The sequence below is a fragment of the Trachurus japonicus genome, chromosome 22 (genome assembly GCF_045865225.1).
Source record: "Trachurus japonicus isolate A0001 chromosome 22, Traja_1.0".
NCBI classification, from domain to species: Eukaryota; Metazoa; Chordata; class Actinopteri; order Carangiformes; family Carangidae; genus Trachurus; species Trachurus japonicus.
In genome coordinates this window covers 21,385,619-21,412,590 of record NC_140928.1, presented here as the reverse complement: position 1 = coordinate 21,412,590, position 26,972 = coordinate 21,385,619, and the positions used below count along the sequence as shown (strand labels likewise).

The 26,972-nt window shown below is 40.4% G+C and overlaps 1 protein-coding gene across 1 annotated transcript in view; it reads right to left on the bottom strand.

Moving 5' to 3' along the window:
• The window catches only part of lingo2b (leucine rich repeat and Ig domain containing 2b), a 67,809-nt gene extending 47,665 nt beyond the window's left edge, over positions 1 to 20,144 (bottom strand). The window contains exon 1 of the mRNA XM_085767501.1: positions 19,856 to 20,144. The gene's annotated coding sequence lies outside the window, so the exon portion shown is untranslated. The remainder of the gene's footprint in view (positions 1 to 19,855) is intronic.
• Positions 20,145 to 26,972: the final 6,828 nt, after the last annotated feature.

Genomic DNA, 26,972 nt, shown 5'->3' with positions numbered 1-26,972 from the left:
AGATTATGACATAAATCGCAACCCTGTTACTCTGGAGTAACAGGGTTGCAAGTAACAGGGTTGCAAATCAATGCTTATGTCAGCTGTTTAGCAGAAGAAAGATGCTAGCTATGGAATGTAATGTTACTGTAAGGTTGAGAACAAACTTAGTTATTTAAAGGAACAAAGAAAACTTTGAAAATATTTTGCCTTATTATGGTAATATGAGTAACAGGGTTGCATTGGTTAGAGTGACGCACTCAATCAGGGCAGACGAAATATGAAAAATATGAAAAATAGAAGAGAGGACTTACCTTGTGTCTACCCATGCTATTATCTAACAGTTTGATAATACAAATTATTTTGTGTCATGTGTCTCATACTTCTTTTTCTTCTTCTTCTCTGCTAAAAAGGTTTTGGTAACAGGGTTGCGTGGATGTTGTGGGACACAACTTTAGTGCAAAATTACTTTTATTTAAAATATGTTTATGATTAAACCAAGTGTTTTTACACTTACAAAAGACATAAATCAACAAAATCATACAAAAAAATTACAATTTTAAACTTATTTTAACCGCTTTATTTGACATGCATGTTGGCCATTAAGAGGGTGGGACAAGAGAAAAAGGCCATTTTAGGGGGTGCTTAGGGTTATTTTGTATTTTAAATAATATTTTGGAACCAGTTTTTGTATAACTATATTTATATTTTGTCTCAGAGTAATTATAATTTTCACCACAAATGCAAGTTTTGGAATTTCATGCATGATTTATTGAAAATGAATGGGTGGGACATGAAATGTCCTCCAATTCTGGAATGACCCAAGAGTCACTTAGAACGGCTGGATTCAATTACGGACAGAAAACAGGCAAATAATTAAATCATTCTTTTTTTCCCCTAGATATTCTCATAAGGTTGACTTTCCCATGGCACAATACAATGTCAACATTGAAAGTAGTTATTTTATTCATAATTTAATAGTATTCTGTGGGTAAAAGGATTAATAAAGCACACTTTCTTGCTAAGAGTTTGACAAGAAGATTTACCATTCGTAAATGAAGCTGGACCCAGTAGACCATTAGCTTCTCTTAGCAGAAAGGGCTTTAAACTACTGTAGGATATAAACAGCTAACTTGACTCTGTATAAAGGTGAATAAAATCAGCTAATCGACCAGCAGCTCAAAATAAAACCTAATGTCTCATTTGTTTGAATCAATTATGAGAGGTTATGCAATGGACTATTTTGGTTGTTAAATTCTGGAGTTTTGTTGGCGCCAAGAGACAATCAGCAAGTCATTGCTCCCAGTCGAGACATTTTTGTGGACATAACTTCCCCATTAAACTGCAAGTTGTCATTTTACTTGTTGGCTGTTGTAGGCTACTGATTGAACATAAAATGTTAATAGGCCTAAGTGAACCTTTATAGTTATGTTGGATTGTATCACCCATGTGAAACTAGGTGAGCTGTTTCCCCCAGTTTCCACTTTTCATGCTAAGCTAAGCTAACTGGTTGTGGGTTGTAGATTCAGTTTTATGAATGCTGAAACTTCTTGTCTTCCCTTAATTCAAAACAACAGAAGGAATTGTATTGTATTGAATGATTTTGTATTAATTGAATTAGATCAGTGCAATTAAACAGGCCTATATTTTGTCTTTTTTTCCCCAAATATTCAACGGTTAGCCTATTTAAATATTGAATGAGAATGCTAATAAGGTGTTAAACTAAAAAATAATGTGTTCAACATCTAACTTGTTCTTTAAATACAAATACAATGTCAGTCGATTACTATCAAAATTTAGAAATAAATCATTTCAACTGATTTTTAACATAGGAAGACACTCTTTCCAGCTGTAGGCCTACTAGTTTAGTTTAGTTTTTACTAGTTGTTTTCCATTAGCTGCCAAGGGATTTGTGATTATAATCTCTCATTCCCTATTTTTTGTCTCAGGACATACACTCCTCTCATTCCCTGGAAAGTCTCCTCCACTTATCAACCGTGTCAGCATGGGACCCGATATTTTTCTCTGTATTCAGCTCCACATTTCTAGGAAGTAATTTTGCCTGCTAGCAATTATTAATAACAAGAAATCTGATGAAAGCCTGATTGCTGGGTTGATCTCTACAGCAGCTACTTTCTCAGACAGATGCTTGAACTCATGGACATTTTGTGCCAAAGCCATAACATGTTCTCACTGGATTCCAAATGAGTTTGTATTTAGGCAGTGAGTGAGAGAAATAAGCTGCAACAGCATCACTTGCATTTAAGACTTTCTGCATCTTTTTTTGATGAGAAAAGATGAACGAAAGATTTTGTATGTACACGGTGAAAATATATTTTGACAAGTCTACTTGAGTGAAGTTGTGGCAATCAGTTATTAATGATCACTCAATGTCAGGCTCAATTAAACTTCATATATCTGACAAAAAAAAATAAAATTGAAGTTAAGTTTAAGACACGTCTCCTAAAGGTGCCCACAGTCATGCTTCCTGTTCGCCTATGGGACTGAATGCCTCTCCACTCTGCTGTCAGTCAGCATAGAAAAATGTTTTTGGCTTCAAATCAAGACATATTTATGAGAGCAGTAAATATTGACCATGTTAATATCAGTGTGTATGTGAACTCGCTCCCAGACCCCTCCTATGATTTTCCTAGAGAGCCGTTTAGTTAGCGTCATCTCTCTTTACATCAGACCCTCAGCGAGGGATTAGGCGGTCCTCACTGGCACTGAATAACATGGGAGGATTAGCACTTTCGCCTGTCACCAAATCATTGTGACGGATTAGCAATCTCCACTGTCACTTCCACAAATTCACTCCGGCTCCAAAAGGAATTCAAGTCAGCGTCAAAGCCAAGGTGACATTGGAAGTGAAAAGGGAAAAATTATTTTCGTCAGGCGCGGCCTGATGGAGCCTGGCACCACGCTCAGCATGGACAATGTTTGCGTGACGGACGTTTTAGCTGGAGTTAATGGACAACATGAACATCAGCAGTCAGGTGGAATTCAATGGGAGGCGTTCGGCTGCAGATCAAGGGGGTGACCTTTTTGTCAGGTAGACAGATGGAGATATCAGGTTTAAATGCTCAAATTCACAGTCACGGACAATTTCTGTGCAGAAATGTATGTTTAAACCAGTGTTGGCATCGTTCAACCCTCTTAACTACTTCAATTCTTTTTTCCCCAGCATCTCTATAGACTCTACTGGACTATTTACGAACAAAATAGGCAGCTGCCCTCAGGTCTCACACAGTGGGGCCCAAACAAACTAAACATCAACTTGTTTATGTTGGTTGTATAAAGTGTGACTGATGAGAAAGTCACCTCCTCCTGCATTATTAACCAATCTTGTAGTTCTTTCTTGGAGAGAGGCTCTGCCATTTCCTTTTAGAACATGAACATATTTTGAGCGTACTGCACATTTAAATAAACACTATTAACTTCAAATTAGTTGCCACACAAGTTCTGTCCATGGTGTACCCCACCCTCACCCCAGTGTCAGCTGGGATTGGCTCCAGCCTCCATACAAGCCCATAAAGATACTTGTTATAGCTACAGTAATGGATGGATGGGTGGATGGAAAACAGCCACGGAGGAAAAAGAGCTTTTAATTGTATGTTTAGAGATTTTGTTCAGTGACATCTGGAGGCCATAGTAGTTATGACAGAATTGCTACAAGAAACAGTGCTGTGGCAAAGTATCTATAGCAACAAGTCACAGTCCCATGACACCGGAGAGAGCTGTTTGATTCCCATGTGAATCCAGCAGTTTGCTCATGACTATCTGACAAAATTAACCATGTTTTTTTTTGTTTATTTTATAACCATAATGACAAATCAACCCAAATCATGATATTTTCCTAAACCCATGACAATTAGATATATAAGTAACCATGGTGACAAAATGCTGTACCTGCTGGTTCTGGAAATTATGTTTTTCTTATTCAGACATCTCAGAGAATCCCTGTGGTCCAAGATATTGACACGATTCTATTTCAATTTCTTCAACTTTGGGTGAGAAATCATGATTTCTCTGCTGCTGCTCAGGTGGTTTAAAAAAAACAAAAAACAACTACAATACCCACTAGCCCCAACTGCTACAGGTATTGTTTTGTGTGTAATGTCAGTTTGCTGGTATGAATGTGAGCAGTTTCAGCTTCAAAGCGCTCAGTGTTGCAGTAGCAATAGCCACCCACAGTCTCTTCAGCACCAGACACGGTGCAAACTGCATCATCTGGCGTCATTTCACGTACAGTATTCTAACCAACAGACATTGTGCTTTGCATCTTTTGGTAAAACAGTGAATCAAAATTCCTCACAGCATCCAGTGTTGCATCAACGTGAAATAAGCCAATCTACATTTCAAAGCGCAGTGCACATATAAAGTAATCACTCAGAATTACATAAACAGACATAAAATCCTAAATCAATTACATAAGAAACTGATTATTAAACTTCCACATTCTGTTATTTTTATGGCATAATTTCTAGTAGCATATTTTCAGCCTGTACCAGTCAATTATTAGTTCTTTCTCTTGGTGTATGTGTTCTTCCAGTGGAGCTGCTCCTGCAGTAGAAACACAGACTGCAGTATACTGTTTGTGGATTTCTAACTACAGTTGTGACAGAAGCCCGAGGCTCACTGTGACTGAGACAGAGGCTCCTCTCCAGTGATTTGTTTACGCCAGAATGCAGAGCCACAGACTTAATGTAACAGCATCACATTAGTGCGAGCGTGAGATTATTGGCTGCCTTCACAAGATATTACCTGCCTTTTACACCTGCCCCTTAATTGGCCTCCCTGCAGAACCTCAGAGAGACCGGCGAATGTGAACCCTTTTGGGAAGGGAGCTGGTTTGGACCAGTTAAATGTTCGCTAAATGCACCGAAATCCCAAGCTAACTCATATTCGCATGCATGCATAAATATTCCAACACATTATGCACAGTCTGATATCCACTTGAAAGCTTTGAGAAGAATTTCTGCTGCTGCTCAGTGGCTAGACTTCATATTGTCTCCGCTCACAGGAAGGCTGGTTTGGATACAGCCCTTATATGTTTTAGACAATGTTTCTCCCATAGTCATCTAAACGACTGCTATCCTAAGAGGAAAAGCTAGTTTAAAGACCATTCAGTTGAGGAAAGAAGAACAGAAAATCATTTAACTCAACTCCTTATTGACCACGTGAAGCCCAGCATGTTTCATCCCTCTGCGGACTCTGTTGTATATGCAGCGGCTGAGCCCTCCCAACATTATGAATCTTACAAATTGTACCATTCAAGAAAACCAAGCATATGCCAGGAAATCAATACAGAGAGGCTGAGGACAAAGGGGCCCGCATAGCAAAGCCTGTGTCTTAGGCAGGATGGAGAACTACTGGTGGCACACATCCATTAGCACCTCATCTATTTTCTATCAATGAAACACAGTGGAGCAGAATAAATAGTGGCAGCTGCTTCAGCTACCACAGACATCTCTACACAATGAATATTACGTTTTTCTAGTGTTATATTTACACATCTGTAATCCATTTAGTGTTTTATGATATTTCAGGTTTTCTTAGGGAAGATTCTTGGAGCATTTTTCCTGGATTTTTTTCCTCTTTACATCAGTATTTTGGGCAAATGGACCACATGCTATCCATATGAGTATGGACCTTTAAAAATAAATTAGTCTAATTACATTTTTCTTAACTGGATAATTTTATCTTAAATAAATAAAATTGTATTCAAGTATATAAAAAATGTGCTTTTGAAGGCATCATCCTTGTGCATGACGAACCAAATTATTGCTCTTATGTTTGTTTTTGTGCGGCTTCCTCAGACACAAAGTAAATAGAGCTTCTATTAGAGAGGAGGACGACAGAAATGAACATTGATTGTCGCTGGGATCTTCTTTTTTTGTGGAAAACCAGACATCTAAACAACTTTGGGGTGGAAAGCGTGTAAATAACACATGAGGAGGTATTGATTTGGGAGAGGACGAGTGGCTTTGCAAATTATCATCCACATGCGCCGATAAGCTCAGTGATCCAGGTGCCGGCTGTACAGAGATGCTGAGTGCACTTAGCACATGTCCCGGCAACCTGAGTGCACCCTGTTAGCTCTCTCGCCCCCTAATGATCTTTTAAAAGTGATAAATGGCTCGAAACATTACAACCACTTAGCCGCTCACAGAATTAGTATTCTTACTTTTCAGGGAGCAATCGTCAACATATTGCCTAATTAATTTGCGTCAGAATTTTGCAGCTCAGCAAGCCGTGTCGTATCTGTCGTGTTTGGAAATAGTTAAGCAGAGCAATTTGGGGGGAGAGGACCTCACTTCATCTATACAGCCCAAATGAAGCAGGATAGACCCAGTGGAACGCCTTTATGATCTCTGGGAGAAATCAAAAGACATAAGAATGTGAAACTTTCTCACAATGTGGAGTGCGAAGACGTTGAGTTGAGGCAGAGACATAAATTATAGCTGCATCACAAAAGAAAATTCCTTAATGCACCTATAACAAGAGTGCAAATGTCTGAGGGTGAAATTTAGAGCGATCCTCATGGGAGGGTTCTAACTTAAGGCAAATTTAAGAGAAGTAGCAGAATCCTTCTTCAGTAAAATACTTTCAGAAACCATTCTTCCTCCACCGAATCCCATGGTGAGTTACTGAGCAAACTGTGTCTCCAAATAGAAGGGAGAAGGGCCTGTTACCCACAAAGTCCAAAGTAATTCTTTCAGTTTATGAAGTTATTGGTGTCAGCATTTCCTATATGAAAGTTATGGTGCTATACTGTTAGAACTAAGAAAGGAAGTTTTATTTCTAAGTTATATATCACAGCCATTTATCATGTCCAGCCTTTACCCTGCTATAGCCCCACTAAACATGTATTACTTGGTATTAGGGGTGGGAGAAAAAAAAATCGATTCACATAAGTATCGCGATATTTTTAGATAAAAAAAAAATAAAAAAAATTGTTTTTATATTGTGCAATGTGCATTTGTTCGCCTTTTTTTTTTTTTTTACATACAGAGAGTCCAGGTTTTGAAAAGGGTTTAAGTTCACTTTATAAGGGAGTATGTTAAGTTATAGGCTCCTACATTATTTGTGTGCAGATAAATGTTAAAATGTAGCAGTTTACCTCAGTCTTTATCTCATATTGTCAGAAAGGTTTCAGAAGCCTGGTTTTTCTATACTCTTATTTTTGCCTCTTCTATGCAGTCCAGGCTTTTGAAAGGGAGAGTAAACATATTATTGCTGCTGAATAAATCTTAAAAACTGACTGTGATGTGTATTTTTTGGGGAAAATATGGTTCCTGGAATAGTCTGTATAGACAATCATAATCATTCAACTGTTTCACTGGTGTTAAAAATGCAGACTAAAAATCGAGAAAATCTGCATTATCATAGAATCGCAATATAAATCGAATCGGCATCCAAAGAATCGTAGAAGAATCGAATCGGGAGAAAAGCGTATCGTCCCAGCCCTACTTGGTATGTAATAATACACTGTGGATCCTGCCATATGGTGCTGGATTTGTACATCATGTACATGTACACTGGGTTCACAGGAAATGAGGCATGCATGTGCTTCGCAAAGTTTGGAAGACAAAAGCTGGTGAATGCACACGTTGCACGAAAGCCTTGCACATGCATACATCTTGTAACGGTCCCAGGGAGCAGAGCGGTTGGGCTTTTTGAAGAGGAAACATTTCCCTGTCTTCTTTGTACAAGGATTTTAAAAAGAAGACATCAAATTTTCAAGAGGAATCAGCTGGGGACAAGAGAGCAACTCTCTGGAAGCCCTTTCCCTCCCCCGCTGACTGATAAACGTGGCATTTTGAAGAGAACTCTGGCGCCTCTATTATAATATACTCTTGGCATTTCTACCTTTAACCAGTCTGAACTGAAATCATAGGGGCTAACAAAACGCAAGAACCTTTTAGCATCAAATGATCTAAAAATCTGTGCCAAATATAGAGCACAGCCTTCAGTAGTGTATCCTAAAAATAAAAATATAAAAGCCAAGAAGATGATTCCACTGCATGGTTAAATACCTGTAGCCTACCTGTATCAGCACTGCTCACAACAGACCTGTGAACGAATTAATCATTAACACTCACGTTGAATGCTGAGACAGCTGTAATTACAATGTGTCAAAAATAGAATCCAATCACATAGTTTTTCTATGGGATGTTTCGACCCTGCAGCATCTCACTGAGGAGAGCGAGGCGAGTGTTTCCCTCTGCGTGCTCTACGCTTCGCACCTGAAATTAGCATGACAGCTACACCTTTACACCTGATATTGAATAAGCTGCCTGGGTCTCACTCCTTCCGACTGCTGCATGCATACATCTTCCACTTGTATTTTTAGTATCAACGTCTGTATTATACTGTACGCCACTGCAGCCCAATGTTTTTTCTTTAAGTGACAAGGGAAGGTGACTATCATTTTACAGAGAAGTGACATTTTCCCGACTGACACGGTAAGAGTTGCACATACTCTTTCAAATCTCCAGAGTTTGCTGAACTATGAGCTGTCTCTTTCTGCAGGAGCACGACGCCGGCCCCTACTAACAGTGTGTGAAATGAGGGACAGTCTTCTTCGTCTGCAGTGGATCCATTTCCAACACTGCTATGCTAATTAATCCCCAAAGCAGCTGACAAACACAGTGGGAAAGAAGGAGAAGGCTCGCACATTTTTGCAAGATTAGGGAAATGCAACGCAGCCAGGATGTTCTCTCGTCAAACTGTCACTGCCCCAACACCAACTCTCCGCTCACTTACCCACTCCAATGTGTGACATTCAGATAGCTCCAAAATATTAGTTCTGCACAACCCCGAACGCTCGCACAATTATACAGTGAAGACGCTTTCATTTATTCCACAGCAGTCCGCCAGCTGGTTTGCCCAAGTCTTCCAGCATTCCAGCAAAAAATGCTCTTATTTTGGCAAATGAGCATAAACATTAAATTACTTAAAATTCGCGAGGCTTGCATTAATGCTGCCCTCAGCGAGATGTTTCTGTCTACATCTGAGTGTGGGAGGGGTTGCAACATCCCATTTGCAAAAGCCCAGGTTCTTCATATTTACCCTGAAGTTTTGTCGGTGTTTACAGAAACAGAATATTTTTATTTTGATAGTAATTTGATTTTCATTTTTTATGTCTGTGTTAAGCTTTTTTGAGTTTCGAATGAGACAAAAGCTTTGATTTAGTTTCCTTCTATTCATATTTAGTGTTAGTCTTGACATTTCCATCACAGTAGACCTTTACAAACAAAAAACACACAAAAAAAATAGATATACTGCAGGTCAGAACATTCAAATTAATCTCCCTATCCAATATGGAACTATTTTTGTAAGTGACATAATTCTAGTCCTGCTATTTATTTTGAAGTCCCTGTTGTAAATGAAACAAGGCACTTTCACGAATATATAAAGTAAGTGATGCTCTGCATTTTTTATAACTCCCACTGAGAGGGGGGTTACTGTTATAAACCAGCCAAGATCGGAAATTTCCAAACTTTCGAGCAACAGTCTCTATTTGTAATATTATGGCACAGTGATAAATGTGCACCCAGACAGTGCCCACGGCTGGTGGAGTGAGGAAGAGAGCAAAAATTGATGCGCAAGAGAATCAGTTCAATTCTCTCCCAGAACTGGGCTCAGCTTTGTTTCTATGTTTTGATTTTTTTTTTTTTTTTACCACAAAGCCATATGTCACGTTGAACACAGACGAATGGTTGTGATTTAATTGTGTCTGAAAAGTTGTGTAGTTCCTTCGCTTTGCTTTTCTTTTTCTTTACCAGCATTTTTCTGTCCTTCAGTGTGCAATGCATTATGTTAGGAACCATTGGTTGTATATGCCACTTGTAGGATATAGTGAATCCACTATATAGGGTATATGATGATTCTCATTACACATTCAGACAGCAGTAGAAAATGGCAAACTCCCTATGGGCTACACTGGGGAGAGGTTGGTTTAATTGGACATAGGTGACACACATGAGGTCAGACGATCACAAACGACAAAGACAAGAAGAAAAACATCAGTGGACACACTACGTAGGTAATTAATTTCAAATTAAAAACAGGGAGAAAAATCCACATTTATTCAAATAGTCCAAGTGCAACACCCACACACACACACACACACACAGAAGGTGATACAACACAGTTTTAAAGCAGAAGTAAGTGATATATTTGTGTTAATATAAGTCTTAATTAGTTATATCTTCCGACAGCAATCACTTACATAGAGTGTTTGGTCTGAAACACGGGTCTCTCAGTCCCTCTGCTCTGCTCTGAGCCGAAGAGAAAACATTTATCGTATCCTACAGTTTTTATCCAATGAGGAGAGAGAACGGCATGCAGGGCTGTGTGTGCAGCCAAGGAACGCCGTGAATGTGGCGACGTAGCGACGAGGACTGTTATGGTGCGTTCAAGGAAACTCGTATTTTTCCGACCGTGAAGTGGTACCAGTTCGATCTGGTACGAGTTCACCGGTCGGAAGTTACGAGTGGCCGTTATAGTGACTTTCACCGGTAAAACAGGTCGGAAAAACACGAGTGGGTTGCCTGGAACGCTACAAAGTCGTAAGTTGTGACTTGAAGCTGTAATTTACGATTTCAAAAGCCTGCCTGGAACGCAGCATTAGCGAAAACGACCGGACCACTTACTTCTGCTTTAATGGGTCAGGTTCAGTTTCAGTTCTATTGTCTGAGGTTTGGAGATGTCTGCTGCTGCTGCTGCTGCTGCTGCTGCTGAGATTTTTGCCGCCACCTCCAACTCGTCGGAGGTGAATGGAATTTGAATGAAATTACTTCTGCTGCTCTTTTGTCATCTTCCTCTCTGCCTGTCATGCACTGTAAATATCTTTTCTGCACAGTCAGATAAAGTGAAAAGTATTGATCTGTGGCTCTGTCTCCAGCATTTCGATGCATTCAGGCAAACAAGCCATAACAGCACAAAGCCTTTTCTCTAACAAAGCTATATACACCTATGGGGACACTTGAGAAAATACCACAGGTCATACCAATGGAGATACATTGGAAAAGCTCTATACTCTCATATGACATTTCGCCTCAATGGAAAAAGATAAACTCCTCTTTTCCACAGGGAGGCCAAGCGATGCCAGTCAGCCACTATGGATGCAGCTGGTTTCGTTTCTGGTCTATACCCTAAACTGAAACCAAGTGAAATGAATGCTAATTATAATTGCCCTGAATGAGCTCTGCACATCACTTTCATTTCAGATGCTCAGTGTGGCGGCACATCGGGACACGGCTCTTGCGGGGCATGTGGCGCTGATACTGTCATCCTAAAAAGCCAGTGAAGCTGTGGCTTTGGCCGCCAACCAGCCGCATGGCCCCCACGGCAAGGAGTGTGCCCTCAGACAGAGGCTCAGCCAGAGCGCTGGCGTCCACACAGCAGGACAGCTGAGAGGCCTCAGGCAGCGCAACTGGAAACACACTGGCCTGATGCTGCACCGTGGATCTAATGGCCTTTGTGTTCTTTGCAGGACTTTATAATAATGATGAAGGGACGGGTGCATTAACAGCACGGCCTGTTGGGCCAATGGCATCAATAAGATGGTTACAACAGGAAAGCGGGTGATCCCTGGGAGCGCTGCTCTGCTCCCACCCCAAACAAACAATCTGTTTGTACCTGTACGCTCCGTTTTTATTTGTGATATTTCGGAGCTCCAGCTAAGCCGTCCTGCATCCTGTCACAGAGGTGACAACAGTCACACTGACCCTTTTAGATTGGAACAATATTTGCCCTGAAACGTGCAGCAGCGAGCGGTCTTGTTCCCTCTATCACACATGACAGGCAATCAGCAGTTATTATTATTACTACGTGTGTGATGTCAGGAAATCAGTTTGATTTGTGTTTGGCTCAACATCACCTGGTTTCTTTTATTGCACCATGTTTTTATTTTTCCTAGTGATAAAAATGTTATGTTGCATGATGATAGCAACCACAGTTTTAGATGCTGCCTTATCTCTTACTTCACGGGGCAATCAAATGCTTAAGCACATCGCCGGGTGATGTTTAATTTATCTGTATTGCAGCAACACACACATTAGTCTCCTCAACTTCAAATGCATGATAGAGAAAAACATGAAAGATCTAATCTTCTTTACGTCATGCTTTTAAGTCGAAAAAATCTCATTTGGAGCTCACTCTCACTCACCTACCTTTCATTTTCAGTATCAGTTTTACTTTAATATTTTTCCTTTTTTGCTCTGCACTTTGAATGACATTCCAAAATGCCTCCCCGTTGACTTTTCGGCGTCATTTCAACTCCGTTATCCAACTAAGTGAGATCTTTCTAACCTTTCTTTGCTCATTTCTGCCTCCTTTTGTTTTAGTTTCATGGACCCCTCAGGGGCTTTCATTTCCATCACCTGCGCAATATGTAATCCATTTTGCCCTTATGCGTTTCTATCATTTCTTACTGTATGTGTGACTTAAGTGTATTTGCAGGAGCAGAGATGGAGGGAGGTAGCGAGAGAGCTAGAGGCAGGGGGAGCTAATGATAGAATATGGGCCAGATGCAGGCAGATCTCCCGGAGATGCAGGGTTACGGGCCTCACTGCTGAAATAAATACCAGAATGGAAAGAGATGAGGGTTGGGCTGGGAGGGCCAGCAGGTACTCTGACATTTTCATATCAATTCTGGCTCTCAGCTTGTGTCATAATTAAATTCTTCTCCTTTTCTATCTGCTTTTATTAATGTCTATCTGCTGCCAATCACAACTATAATAAATGATATAATTGATTCTAAGGGGCTTCATAAAAAGGTTACACCTTTCGCTATAAAACATACAGACCAAAATCCAAATGAAAGAGGGTATGTCTGCAGCTGTAGCTACTTGTTCGATATGCAGGGCCGTTGCTGGGAATTCTGGGCCCCCTGAAAGAATACTAAAGTGGGCCCCTAACCCCTGACTTTTCCTTTTTTTTTCTTAGACTACGTATGTATTATCATTTTTTATTTAGCCTACTTTTTTGATGCTAATGCAGCATCACTATGAGTATTAGCCAGGGTCTTATGCAGACTAAATCAATCATACAAAGATTAGACTACTGGGGGTTTTTGTGGGCCCTACTGGGCACTGGGCCCCTAGAATTATCATCGCCTTTCCCCCCTATACAACGGCCCTGTCGATATGTTGGTTTAAGTTTAAGAGCAAACCGTTATCAATCTTCTTGGTTGAAGAAGCCTATTATTTCTTTAGTGGGAAGTATAGGAGGTATGTAAATTGTTAATATATAACCACAAAACGATAGAAAACAAATTTACGTTTATTGTTTCAAATGTCATTTTGCATTGATGTGTGTGCCATAAACAATATGTTGCTTATGGCATCTGCTTTGTTCAGACAGCTAGCAGGTTTCATGAATAAGCTAACACTATAGGCCACACGGAAACATGGGCTAGCCTCCTAGCATGCTGAATTAAGATTAGACATGAATATAACACAGATATTAAAATATTGGTTAAGGTTTAGTTATTGGATAAAGACGTGGTAAAATAGTCAAATAAAACTACTTTCAAGGATAGGGAGGCACCGCATGCTAAGACTTTAACAGGGAGAAAATATCCTCCTTAAATAACACAACTGTGTTAAAGAAGGGGCACCTCGCTCCTTTTACAGACTGGGCTTTTTAAATAATCTGGAGAGCGGCTCCTGAGGAGCAGCTATCGCAGAGCGTCCTCTGGGTGTGCGATAATGCTGGGAGAAGGGAAGCCCACTCTTAACCTGAGAACTCCATTGTGCTGAAAGCCGTCTTTCCTATTTGGCTGGTGTTCTCCTACAGGAGTGTGTCCTCCAGAGACCTGCCTGTTGCTTCATTTTTCTCATTTCTCAATGGGAAGGGTGTGTGCTATTATGTGCTCTTGACATTGCTGAGGGCTGAACATGTTTATATATAGCAGCCAGAGTGACAGGCACTTACAAACATTTTGACTTTTACCACCTCAAAGGTGTTTTCAGGCAGAGCGACCAGCAGCAGTTTCCTATAGCCTGTGTTGTGGTACGAGAGGGGAAATGAGATGCATGGGCTATACACTGTCTCACAATAAGGCAACAGATAACCTTATTAGATATTGATGCTCGATGTGCAGCGGGCCAAGGTTCTACACAACTGTGTGGACACTGCTGGTAGTGACACTTTGTGTGGCATGTTAATGTGAATACACACGCTTTTATTTTTAAACTGATCAATACTACGCTGGTTGGCTGTGGGAGAATCTCAACCTGCATTGATCTTCATGTTTCAGTTGGATTACATAAGAATGACTATGTTGTTATTGTATGAATATGACTAATGTTATCATTATGATTATGCCAATGGTTATGATTATTGTTTTGGATATGCTATGATCGTTATATATATTTTTAGCAAATGCTCTTCAAGACAAAAAGACTTGCTTTGTTCCTCCAGGAAAGTCACATGATTCTCATTTCAGGCAATGTCCTCCTTCACATTCAAAGATTATTTTTTTATTTTAAATATCTGCAGAAAAGAATGGCTTTTGGCAGCTTTGAGCCAATTCTGGCTGCCATCTCTTGTGGGTTAAGCCCTGGTGTGTATTTATGTGCAAGGGAGGGAGCAAGGGATCGCACACAGAAGGAGGTGCAACACACCTGAGCAAAAAATAGGCTCTTTGAGTGTTGGAGCATGATTTTGCTCTTGTGAATTTCCCACGCAGCACTGTTACATTTTAATCATGCACTGGAGACAGGGGAACCTTGAGTTTGTTGAAACTGACGCCTACAGAAACCTGGATCTGCAATGCTAATCACACTCCGGCAAAAGGCCCCACAGACTAGCCTTGTCTTGCCTGTCAAACTAAAAATTCGTCTCCAATAACAACGAGCACTTCATATAGCTGCCCGCATCACTAATGTGTTGCGGAGCTACATGTGTAGACAGCCTTCACTGTCCTGTTACTTTGGTCAAATCTGTATTCAGAATAAGAACACAACGATTAAGAGAGTCAGCATACTGACTGCTACACTGGCTTTCATCATTTCTATCCCATGATGATGCATGTTTCTATTTTTGCTGCTCTGTGATGTTAGCTGTTTGTGCAGCATATACGTCCTTGGTGCTGTGCTCTTTCATCTTAATTTAGAGCCTATGAATCCCTTAATCAGCCTCCAAATAACAGTTAGAGTTGAGTTTATTAGCCAATATTCCGACTTTTGAGAAGCTACTTTTGGATAGCGAGCTGTCTTTCCTCCCATGTCACAGCACCGTAACGTCAGAAACCATGGGATGCACCTTGTTTTGGGGACGATTCTGAGGAAAAACTCTGTGAGAGCTCTTATTTCACCTGAAAAAGCAGTTCCAGCTTTCAAATGGTTCCATCCATGTCATATAAAGCACTTAAACCCATCTCTGTAATTCCGCATTTGGAGAACTTCTTTCCTGCCTCCACTTGTTGCAGCCATTTCCCCCTCTTTGCTTAAGAACCTTCTAAGCTGGATGAAAGTGCTCCCCCATACTGCATCGACACATTGTCTGAAGAGATAAGATCTATGCATCCTGCCAAGCTTTTTATTTGTACTATGATCTAATCTTTTTCGGATAGAAATTCTTAGAAAGCATTGTATCTGTCTTGTTTTTTTGTGAATTTCACCACTGGGGCCGAACCTTAGTACTCAGACGCTTTGTAAATGTGAGTCTTGGGATGTGATCACAGAGAAAATCCTTTTCAATGACACTGAGGCATTTTGTTGGCCGCTTCTTCCTGCTGCTCTGAACACTCTAGACCTACAGTACATATTTGGAAGACTGCTCTGAGTTGAATACGAGTCTCTCCTGTCCAGTTAGATTAAATGAGGAAGAGGTCATCACCCGCTGCTTTAAGGACCTGATGACCCGAAGGTCTAATTACCACTGTCCACACAGCATCCTGCAGGGAGGGAGCTGAATAGATGATGAAGGAATGGTTCTGAAGTCTGAACCTAAAGCACAAATATTGGGTGGTCCCTGAAAAACTAACTGTGGTTCACACTAAAACCTTCTTTCTCACATGTCATATTCTTTACATGACTGAGGAATATTTTCAAACCCACAAGAGGTGTGATTTGTCACCATATTGCTGTGCCATTACATGACAACACATGTTAATTATAGACTGATCTTGGCTTATTACGTGGTGCAACATGTGAGAAATGAGAGGTGGCGACTGAACAGCTTTTTAGTTGTGAGCAGAAGTAAGCAGAATGTTTGTGTTAATATAAGTCTTAAATAGTTTTAACTTTCGACGACAATCACTTATATAGAGTGATTGGTCCGAAACACGGGTACAACTTTCCTTGTATCCTACAACCTTTCGTGAGCTTAGAATTATATGGTTCTATCTCCATTTTTTTCAAAATTGAGTTCTTTGCATAATATCATCCATTAGTGGTCTGTCAATGCCTGTGTGGTGTTATTTTTTAAATTTTCAACATTTTTTAATTAGTTATTCATAAAATAAAAAGGTTCTATCAACCAAAACACAAGCCGAGTTGGAACTTTGATGCTCAATATCTCGGAACTACCCAAAATGGAGATAGAACCTTATAATTCTAAGCTCACGCTTTATCCAATGAGGAGAGAGAACGGCATAAAGGGGCGGTCCTCTCTGTGTGTGCAGCCAAGGGATGCGCGTGAATGTGGTGACATAGGGACGAGGGCGGGGACTGCTAACTCCATCGGCTGACAGGAAGTTAGCCAAAACCATCGGATCACTTACTTCTGCTTTAAGTTGTAAAAGAAGAAGAAGAAAACTAAATTCAGAAAATAATTATTAGTCTATTAAAGTTGTGATTGTGATTTAGCCAATTCCTTGCATTAGTAATGGTGCTGTTCAGCAGCCAGCTGTTGTTTTACTGTTGTTTTGATGGGCATCTGTGGGACAATGCCTTTAATATGCACACTAATATCCAGTAAGTAGGCCAAACTGAATGACATCAAATTAATAAACAATTCACACAGCTCCAGTTTTGCGGTAAATTCTAATAATTCACTCAAAAATGTATTTAAATCTCGTCTCTCTCTCTTCCGAGTCGTATTGTCTGCTTGAGCTGATCATCAACTATTACAGGGATCGTCTTGCAGCAACTGCAGCCCTCACTTCAACCCTGTGAACTACTGTACTGCTCTGGCTTCAACAACAACATCTTGCATTTTTCAGCCTCTCATCCGTCCCTGATGTTCAACTATCCTGCCTCCACACCAAATAAGACAGTTAAACAAGTTCCCCATCTGATACCATGTGAATGAAAGTTCAGATGGTAAAAAAAATAATAATCATACAAGTCATCAAGTCTGCTTAACTCTCATGCAAGTAGTTGAGGGAATATGCACTTTTAAAAATATATTTTTTGAGTATTTGGATCAGTGGAATAGATCAGCCTCTGAGTGTGTAGAGAAACCTAATTTATGCCACTTATTATCACTTATTTATTCATGTCAGATAACACCCTGGTGGCCAACGTCTCTGATTCAAGCATGGCTGGAGGTCGAGGGGAGGCTTTGATTTCCCTGTCATGTCTTGATTGTCATCTCAATAATGGAAAAGACATAAAACACCTCAACGATAACTCATCAAAAAATATGATCATGCTTTCACACTTGTTGCTGCAGCATGTGGCTTTTATGCCGGTGCCTGAAGTCCATTCGGTCTTACAGTCTGCTGTGGGCGTGTCCTATGGATTGAGTTGAGTTGAGTTGAAGCTAATAGCCCCAGAGAATGAAAGCCCTGATTAGACCAATGAAATAGTCAATGTAACAGAGAGCTAAACACTGTATCAGCAGATACAACTCATAGATTGGCTTTGCTTTCTCACGTTGTCGCCATCTGACGGACATCTCAAGCGCCAAGAAGCCGCCAGCTGGTTTGTGTGCAGCTCCATGAGCAGGGTGTTTAATCACCAGTTTGCTCATCACAAAGAGCGACTAGAATGCGGGGCTGGGGCGAGGCTGTGTGAGGTCAAGGTGTTGGTTGTCGTGACGGTGGCATGGAAGGCGCTACAACTGATTAAGAGCAACTTTTACGCCTTGATGTCCTCAAGCGAGGGTTCAAACACGTGAAGACTGATAATAACCCTCTTCCATATGACGCAAGCTCAGGCATGACAAGCCCTGCCAGCTTCCTCCAGGCGAACATAGAGGAGGTGGCGTGAGGGGAGGATAGCCTGCGAGGAGAAGACATCACGGGAGGGGAGGAAAAAACAAACAATAGGGGGAGGAGAGGAGAAGCCAGAGAGAGAAAGAGAAAGAGAAAGAGAAAAAGGGAGGGGAGGTGAGGTGAAGAGACAATCCCACCTTCCACTCTTTCCCTCCATTATCTCCTTTCCCATCCCCCTCTCACCCTTAACGAGGGATAGTTTTCTTCTCGCCTCTCATCTCTCTCCTCCCCTCTCCGTTCCTCACCGTCTCCGGGGACCAAACACACCCCTGACAGGTTACCATGGAAACGCCTCACACTCACTCTCTCTTTCTCTCTCTCCTTCTCTCTCTCTGTCTTTCTCTCTGTCTCTGTCTTGCAGCGGTAACGCCTGTATCCTCTCTCTCCTCCATTAGCATCCCTCTTGCTTGGAGACAGCAGGGTTGGCAGTTGTCGAAAACCCCTGCGGTACCTGCACCTGAATTCATTTGTCACATGGAAACTTATTAAAAGCACACTTTTTATATATTCCGTATTCACAGATGCAACAACGGTCAGAGTGATAAATAATTTGACACAGCTCACCAAACTATTGTTCCTGAACGCCCTTTTTTTTAGATAAATGCATCTCTGGCTATTTCCCCTGAACTTTGCACTCCATTATGAAGATAAGAAGAACCAGATTGAATTTGCACCCAATTACCGTAGCCATGCCATAGTCAATTAATGCCCACGGAAGTCAGACAAGAGACAGTTAGCTGAGTCCCTCGGCTGGAGCATAACTCATTTATAATTCAGTCCTATTTCTCATACTTAAGGTCAGGATAGAAGTAAAGTGGGGAGTTTTTGCAAGCACTCATCTGCATGAAAGAATGTATCTACACTATATCTAACCCCCGCAGGCTTTTAGAGATCCTGGTCCACTCTCGAGGGTTACAAAAAAAGGACTGTCTGTGCTGCAGGGCCACTTTGACTCACAGAAGAGAGCGCCATGCAGCTTCCAACTTCATACAGTGCATGTGTCATCCCCGCTGTGCAGCTCTGGGGAAGGGTTTTATCCACCTTGTGAAGTGAGTGAGTTGGTGTCACGGTGTCACCCACAGCAACGGATGCAATCTTCAGTGAAAGGAAATTACACAGTCGCATCGAAAAAGCGTCACTGAACCCAGGCCAGAATTCCACAATATATCTATATTCCTCAGTTTGAAATCTCGTTTAATATCACTTGACTTGACTCTCTTTTCATCCCGCAGTGCTCGGGGAGAACTGTCGTCATCCACCCAAACTCACACAGTGAATGCACCACATTTTCCAACACCTAGATCACTCTGAAAACTGAGACAAAGCTTCTTTTTTTATCTCCATTCATCACCACAGACATCATGGGGAACCTCATCACTTCTATTTATTTCTTTATTTATCCATTTGTTGAATTACTTGCACCTTCCCACCAAGCCGCCCCCCCTCCTCACACCTAGTGCCCATAAAGGGAATACGCCTATAGTCTGCTGATGAAACCAAGTGTCAATATCTCTTCTCTCTTTTTTTCTCCCCCTCTGCGAGTTACCAGCCAGTTAATAGTGAGTTGTGCAGGGGGAAAGATTTTTCAATCATCTTGGCAACAGATTGAAGCCACAAGATGCTCCACATCTCCCCCCACGAAACTAGAAGACAGTTAAAAGCTGTGCAAGCTCAGTGAAGTGTGATGTTGAGTCTTACCTTTTACCTGCTCCTCCACATGCCAAAATCCACCCTCACGTTTTACATCACTGAGTGGGAGTCCGAGGCGCACACACACTCTGTGACTAACACTCACACACTTGCACAGACTGTGAATGCAATCCTCTCACTGAGTTGGTCTCCTTCCACACTGTCTTCCATGAAAAAAAAACTACCCAAATAAGAAAAAAATAATCGTTTTTTAATGTATTATTATAATGTTTTTTTATCTTATCTGTTTTCTCTCCGGTAACCAGGCAGCTAATCCTTCCTGGCGGCGGCTCCAGGTTGAAGGAGGCAACGGCATCGCGTTGGATGACGGCGGGTAGAGAGAGGTAGAGACACAGGGAGGAGAGAGAGATGCGTCAAGCCAACAGCTGCGAGCACGACAACGCTAGGGCGCTTTGTGGCTTCAAAGTAAAAGCCTGAAATCCATTAAAAAACTTTAACTCCCTAAATACAGATTAAACCATAAAATAAAATCTTAAAATGCCTGACGTCACTTGTGCACTCCAAACGAGGATAACATCTGCTGGTATATTCTTTTAATACCATCTGCAAATTATACTAACTGAGCTACACAAGTCTATGCATTAATAAATATTAATAATAATAATAATAATAATAATAATAATAATAATAATAATAATAATAATAATAATAATGTCACATACAGATAAAACTGTAGTTTTCTTTGCAATTTGTCTTCTCTAAACTGTATCTTATGCAGCTGCGCAGGCACTAGCAGCTGCTATTAAAGCTGATAAATGAATTCCTACAGTATGGACAGGGCCGTTGCTAGGAATTCTGGGGCCCCTGAAAGCATACTAAAGTGGGCCCCTGCCCACTGACTTTTCCACTTTTTTTTCTTAGACTATGTACTGTAGACTATGACTATGTACTTTGTTTTGATGCTAATGCAGCAGAGTATTAGTCACGGTCTTATGCAGAATAATTCAGTCATACAAAGATTAGACTACTGGGGTTTTTAGTGGGCTTTACTGGGCGCTGGGCCCCTGGAATTATCATCACCTTTCTCCCCTATAACGGCCCTGAGTATGGAAAGTCTCATTGGTAAATAACAGCAGGGAAGGCTGAAATTTCAACTTGTAGCTTAATATTTGGACATCTAATAAGTTAGATTTGTTATTTATTTTGAGACATTTTATTTTATTTTATGAATAATTATCCAATTAGATATTATTCTATTATTATTATTATTTGTGTGTGTCAGTTCAAAGTAAGAGGGTTTAACCTGAACTATGTCATACAACAGCAGCACATGCATGTAGGGTTTATAGTATTTGGTATTAATAGCCTATAAGCATATCTTTGCTCTAGATTCACTCAGTGATGTCCAGGTAGGCTCAGTGGGATATGATTACATCCATCAATTTACTTCTCAACTTTCATTCCTGATTTCTTTGTCAATTTCATCCATTTGTGCATCACTTGTTTTCAGTCATTCATTGATTAGTTAAAGCGTCAGTATATCTCCTCAAACTCTCAGGTTGAATATTGACTAAACTGTGCTGTTGCTTACAGTATATCTTTAGTGTCCTTAGAATTTCTTGCTGAATATACAGTATCACATATCCTATAAGATTTTGTTCATAAGTTTCACATTAAGTCAAATTTAGAACAATGAGATGAACAGAAGGAAGACACAACAAAGATCAATACTCAAAATGTACATAAGCATCAAAGGCATCTTATCGACAGCCGGTATTGATCTACTCCCCAATCAATTCCTGTTGAAGCAAAATGAATCATTCTATCAGATGTGGACATCACTAACACCAGGCTTATCTGGGTGTTAAGAAAGGTCGATATCTGGCTCATATATCAGTCAGGCTCTGTTAAAATCTTTCCTGTTAGAAAAAGGAGATTTGATTTCATGCCTCCATTCAGAAAGTTGCACCTGCCATTTTCTTCACATCTAGCGTCCAGGGACAACTTGTCTAACAAGAAGAAAAATGTTTTTATTTCTGTGATTTTGGGGTTTTTTCTGTTCCCCAAGACTGACATGCCTTTCTTCTCTTTTCTTCCTTCTTTTTTAAACCGCTTTATACGTTTGATGTTTTATTTTGAAAGCTTTGTTGGAAGTCCTTCTTCACATTCTTGCTGACTTGCCACTGGGATGGTGGAAATCCAGACTTCCAAGTTAATCAGTGTGCGATTACCAGTGAACAGGAGCTCACAGCTTGAGGCGAGAAAAAGAGGAAAGCCTGTGGGACCTGCTGATGTTTTATTTCTGCTGCCATTTCCCTTTCTATAATTCTTCATCTTTCTTTTTTCACCCGGCATGTATGACTTTTCATCCAGTCTTATCATTCATCCTTGTCGCTCATGCCACACTTTCTCTTATCTTTATTTTAATCATCTGTGACATATACTGTCCCCTGTAACTTATTCACAAGGGACCTCCAACTCACATAATGAAGACATGAGATGTGTGAAAGTGGTACAACTCTACCCTTATGGGGACCAGATAGCAATGTACAGAAATATCACTAAAAAATGTCAGAACAGGTTTGAGATATACAGCTTTATTTTTGGTGGGGTTAAGATTAGGGAGTTAAGGTTATTCTTGCATACAATGGTAACTTTTAAAGATGCTGTAAACGCTAATCTGTAGTTATGTTTACAAAAACATAATATATTAAGTTGTGTTGCAGGTCCCAGAAGAGGAAATCAGTGATGCACTTAAATCCCTACTTAGCATATTCTCCTCTAATGATATAATGATATAGAAATATGCATCAGTGGTCTTCCTGCTCGTTCTCATGTTACTGCCACAGTCAGATAGTTGAATTTCTAGTGGGCTATGTCTTCTCTCCCAAAGTGCATCTTCCCTGGATATGACAGCACTAACAGCGATGTGTTGTTGACGAGGGGAAGAGGAAGAAGTGGATTCCTTTTGTAAAACGCCAGGATGGAATGGAGGTGACACTCACCACCAAAAGCCACCATCCTGCAGTCAGTATTCCTCAGTAGAGTGTTTTTGAAATGGCTCCAAAAACAACTGGGATTCGTTGATAAGAGGCTGAAGAACAGAGCTGAACTGACCATGTCCCTCCTACAGTTTCCACCTGCTGCTTCTGCTGCGTCGTGCACCACAGGAAAAACTTACCAAATCTGTTAGAGACTGCAGGAACAAGCTTGTCACTTCTCCAGGCTCTGGTGTTTTGACTATGTAGAGCTGGTTGCTGGGTTCAGCTTAAAGGAATAGTTCACCCACAATTGAAATTTCACTCATTATCTACTCCCCCTCATGTGGACTAAGGGGCTGGGAGAAGTTTCAGAGTCCTCCGTGGCTTCTCTGAGTTACAGGGGGTCTCGGCGTAGCAGTGCATGTCCATGTAACGGTTGCAAATGGATACCAACTGTCTTCATAACAAAAAGACACACCAAAAAACATCCAAATACCTCCATGCTGCTTGTATGTAATGTCCGTCTTTGACATCTATTGAAGCCCCGAAATGCGAAATTGCCCCGAAAAAAATTAAATAAGTCTATATTTCAAGCTTGTTTGTAGCGGAAGCTCCTCTTCCAGGGTCTGTCCTCTTCCCAGTTCGTCCAAATTTGACGAAACGGGAAGAGGAGCTTTGAGAAGCTTCCGCTACAAACAAGCTTGAAAAATAGACTTATTTAATTTTTTTCGGGACAATTTCGCATTTCGGGGCTTCAATACAAGACGGACATTACAGAGCAGCATGGAGGTATTTGGATGTTTTTTGGTGTGTCTTTTTGTTACGAAGACAGTTGGTATCCATTTGCAACCGTTATATGGACATGCACTGCTACGCCAAGACCACCTGTAACTCAGAGAAGCCACGGAGGACTCTGAAACTTCTCCCAGCCCTTAGTCCACATGAGGGTGAGTAGATCATGAGTGAAATTTCAATTTTGGGTGAACTATCCCTTTAAACTTAACAGACAAGGACGCAGAACCGTTCTCGACTCCAGGTGTGAGTTCACTAACTTCAGCTGACGTGCCCTCAGCGTTGAGAATACTGGTTATTTTTTCACATTTGAAACTTTTTTTTTTTTATACATTTGGCAATATTTTTATTCATTCAAATTTGTGTTTTATGGCCCATTTTCTGCATTGTGTCAAACTCAGAACTTTTATTCTGCTTCACTGACTGAAAGGTAGGGTCCATAACAAAAAATTCTAAAGGTGTGGTTAGAAAGAAACCAATGTGAATTTTAGTGTGTTTGAATACAAATTCAGTGAAAAGACCTGAGTGGGTACATTTGAGCACACCTTTCCCCAGGATAGTGGAAACTGGAGCAGAGATCTGCACATATTGAAAATGTTTCAAATTGAGCATATTAATAAATGTATCTCCTACACTTACAAAGACAAGATAGAAAAGAGAACAACTGCAGGGAGATGGAGGTTAGTGCTGGATAACATCTTTCAGTGTGGCAAATGAAGACAGATAGTGGCTATATTCACAGGAAAACAAGGTAAAAAAAAATCTTACTGGAGCTTGAAAAACATTAAGCTTAGTCTAATACTTTGGTGATGAATGGTGTATTCTCAAAAATTTCTACTAATCGCACTATTTTTGTTTTGGCCAAACTCATGTCTATAGCAGTCTTCATGGAGGATCAAAAAGAAGGGCCTATTCCAACTTGTAATTTTACCATCTCAGCCATAATGCAGGGAGAAATCAATATCATTGGAGGCAGACAGGTATCAATATATCCACTGACAATATCCTCAATATAGCAGAATGTAGTCTAGTGGATAAAAGGATATGCTGGGCTTTGAAAAAGTTACACAAAACCTTTTCTTGTTCATACCATGGTCAAAGAAATAGTCTGGTATTTTGGGAAATGTGTTTTTTTTGTTTTTTTTTTCACTTTCTTGGATTAGATGCATCACTTTCACCTCGCACTTTCATGTCTGTCCATGAAGCTCAAGTGAGAAATTACTTTTCTCTAAATCTGAACCAGATGAAACAAGTACAGACACAAACACATGTGTCAACATATTGGGGAATACATTTGCTTTCAGTTAGATGACAATAACTAGGGTTGGGCGGTATGAGCAAAATCTTATATCACGGTATGAGTAATTTCATATCACGGTAACGGTATATATCACGGTATGTTTTTTTCCCCCTGTAAATTCAAGTGCTTAAAATAACCATACTGTCGCATTTGATCAATTTCCTCTTTTATTTTTTAACTTGGATTTCTATTTAAAAAAACAAATAAACAGGAAACATGTCAGAGCAGTCTTGCTCCAGTTAGTGCAATTATATAAAAAGAAATCACAACATCACAAATTTGCATTTTACAAAAATGCCTACGGTCTGTGCTGTCTATGGCTGTTCAAACAGGTCAAACCGGGAAAATCAAAAAAGTTACTTTAGAGTTCCTAAGGTAGTAAGTAACCTTTACAGTCTATGGTAGTACGGGCTCAAATGTCAACAACTGACGGAAAAACGGTGGGTGAGAGGGACGGAAGTGACCATAATAAACAGTGTCCTATGCTAGCCTGTCCTACAGTAAAAATGGCACATAGAAAGAGGAGTAAAGCAATGTTAAGCGGCAATATATATTTAAGCATCAAAGATGTTCAATCAAACCCACATAGTTTGAAATAACGTTTAAAACACACACAGCCAGTGTCACAACTAAGCATAAAAAGCCCGCTAGCTTAATGCTAACGTATAATGTAAAACACCATAGACGGGCTAACAGAAATTAGCATTGCTTATAACCTGACTTATTCCTCTTCTGAAAAACTCTGACAAGTCAAACTTTAGGATGTGTTAGAGGTCTAATTCATCTGTCTAAACATCAGAACTATGACACATGAAACGGTAAACACAGCTGATTGATCGAAAAAAATTACGGCTGGAGTGAATTACTTTCACTTTTCACTTTTTCGTCTTGTTGGGCGGGTCGGGCTGCCTCCGTTTCCTCGTGACTCCCACTCATGGATGTATTATATTATGCTCCCACTTCTGCTTTCACTCTCCGCCTCCGCCATGATTGTTATCACTCCGGTAAGCCTCCGGTAACGGTAAAGCTGTTTCTTCTTCGTCGTGCTGATGCAACCACGCCAAGCAGTCTGCTGCAGTGCCGGCTCCCCCGTGTGTCTAGGCGGTGTAACTACAGTGACTTCAGAGAGATGCCGCAGACATCTGCTCTTTCTCCGGTATAAACGGTATTGCAAAATCTCTACCGGTAGACATTTTATACCGTCACACGGTATAATACCGTCATACCGCCCAACCCTAACAATAACATAGTCATGTTTGCCCATTGAGCCATTTCAGCATTATCCTGGCATAGAATAAAAGTGGGGGGAAGTAAAAATAAAAAATAAAAAATGAATTAATACAAATACCACAACTTGTCATTAAAGACAGAGAGAGATATGGTCAAACATGTAAATGCTGGACAATTAATATTGCTCACCTTTAGCCAGAACCAAGAAAGCTGTTTTCCTATAGCTTCAGTCTTTATGCTAATTATGCTAACCACCTTCTGGATGTAGCTTTGTATTTGAGTTTAAAGAGATAGTTCAACATTTTGGCAAATTGGCCCATTTCCATAATCCCTATAGTTTTAGGAGTAGGTTTATTACCTTTAATTGTTGGTGCAAGTTCTTTTTTGAATGGCGGAGCAGAGGAGTAAAGTTCCATTATTATCTCATAGCATGGTGAATATGCAGGTCACAACTTGCCCACAAGAGCGTTTTGGAGTTGTTGGATTGTGTATTTTATGAGTTTAATGAGGGAAACCAAGAAATCCCATGAGCCCCTGCAGCGTAGCTCTGAGCAGCTCGCGGCTCTGCTCCACCGTTCTAAAAATAGCTTGCACCGACAAATAAAGGTAACGAATCTATAGGCTACTCCTACAATAAGACTATAGGGATTATGGCAATGGGTAATTTGCCAAAATGTTGAAGTATCCCTTTAATCTAATTGCCTGACACAGTTTGTTTTATATTTGTTGAAGCCCCCCTGTATAAGTGAGATTTATTTGTAATTCTTTTATTATAGAGTAGGTCAACTCCTCACACCTTGTTGTGGATTTATGGGAAGTTTCACAGAACATTGATGGTTGATCGGTATGTTTAAAATATTCT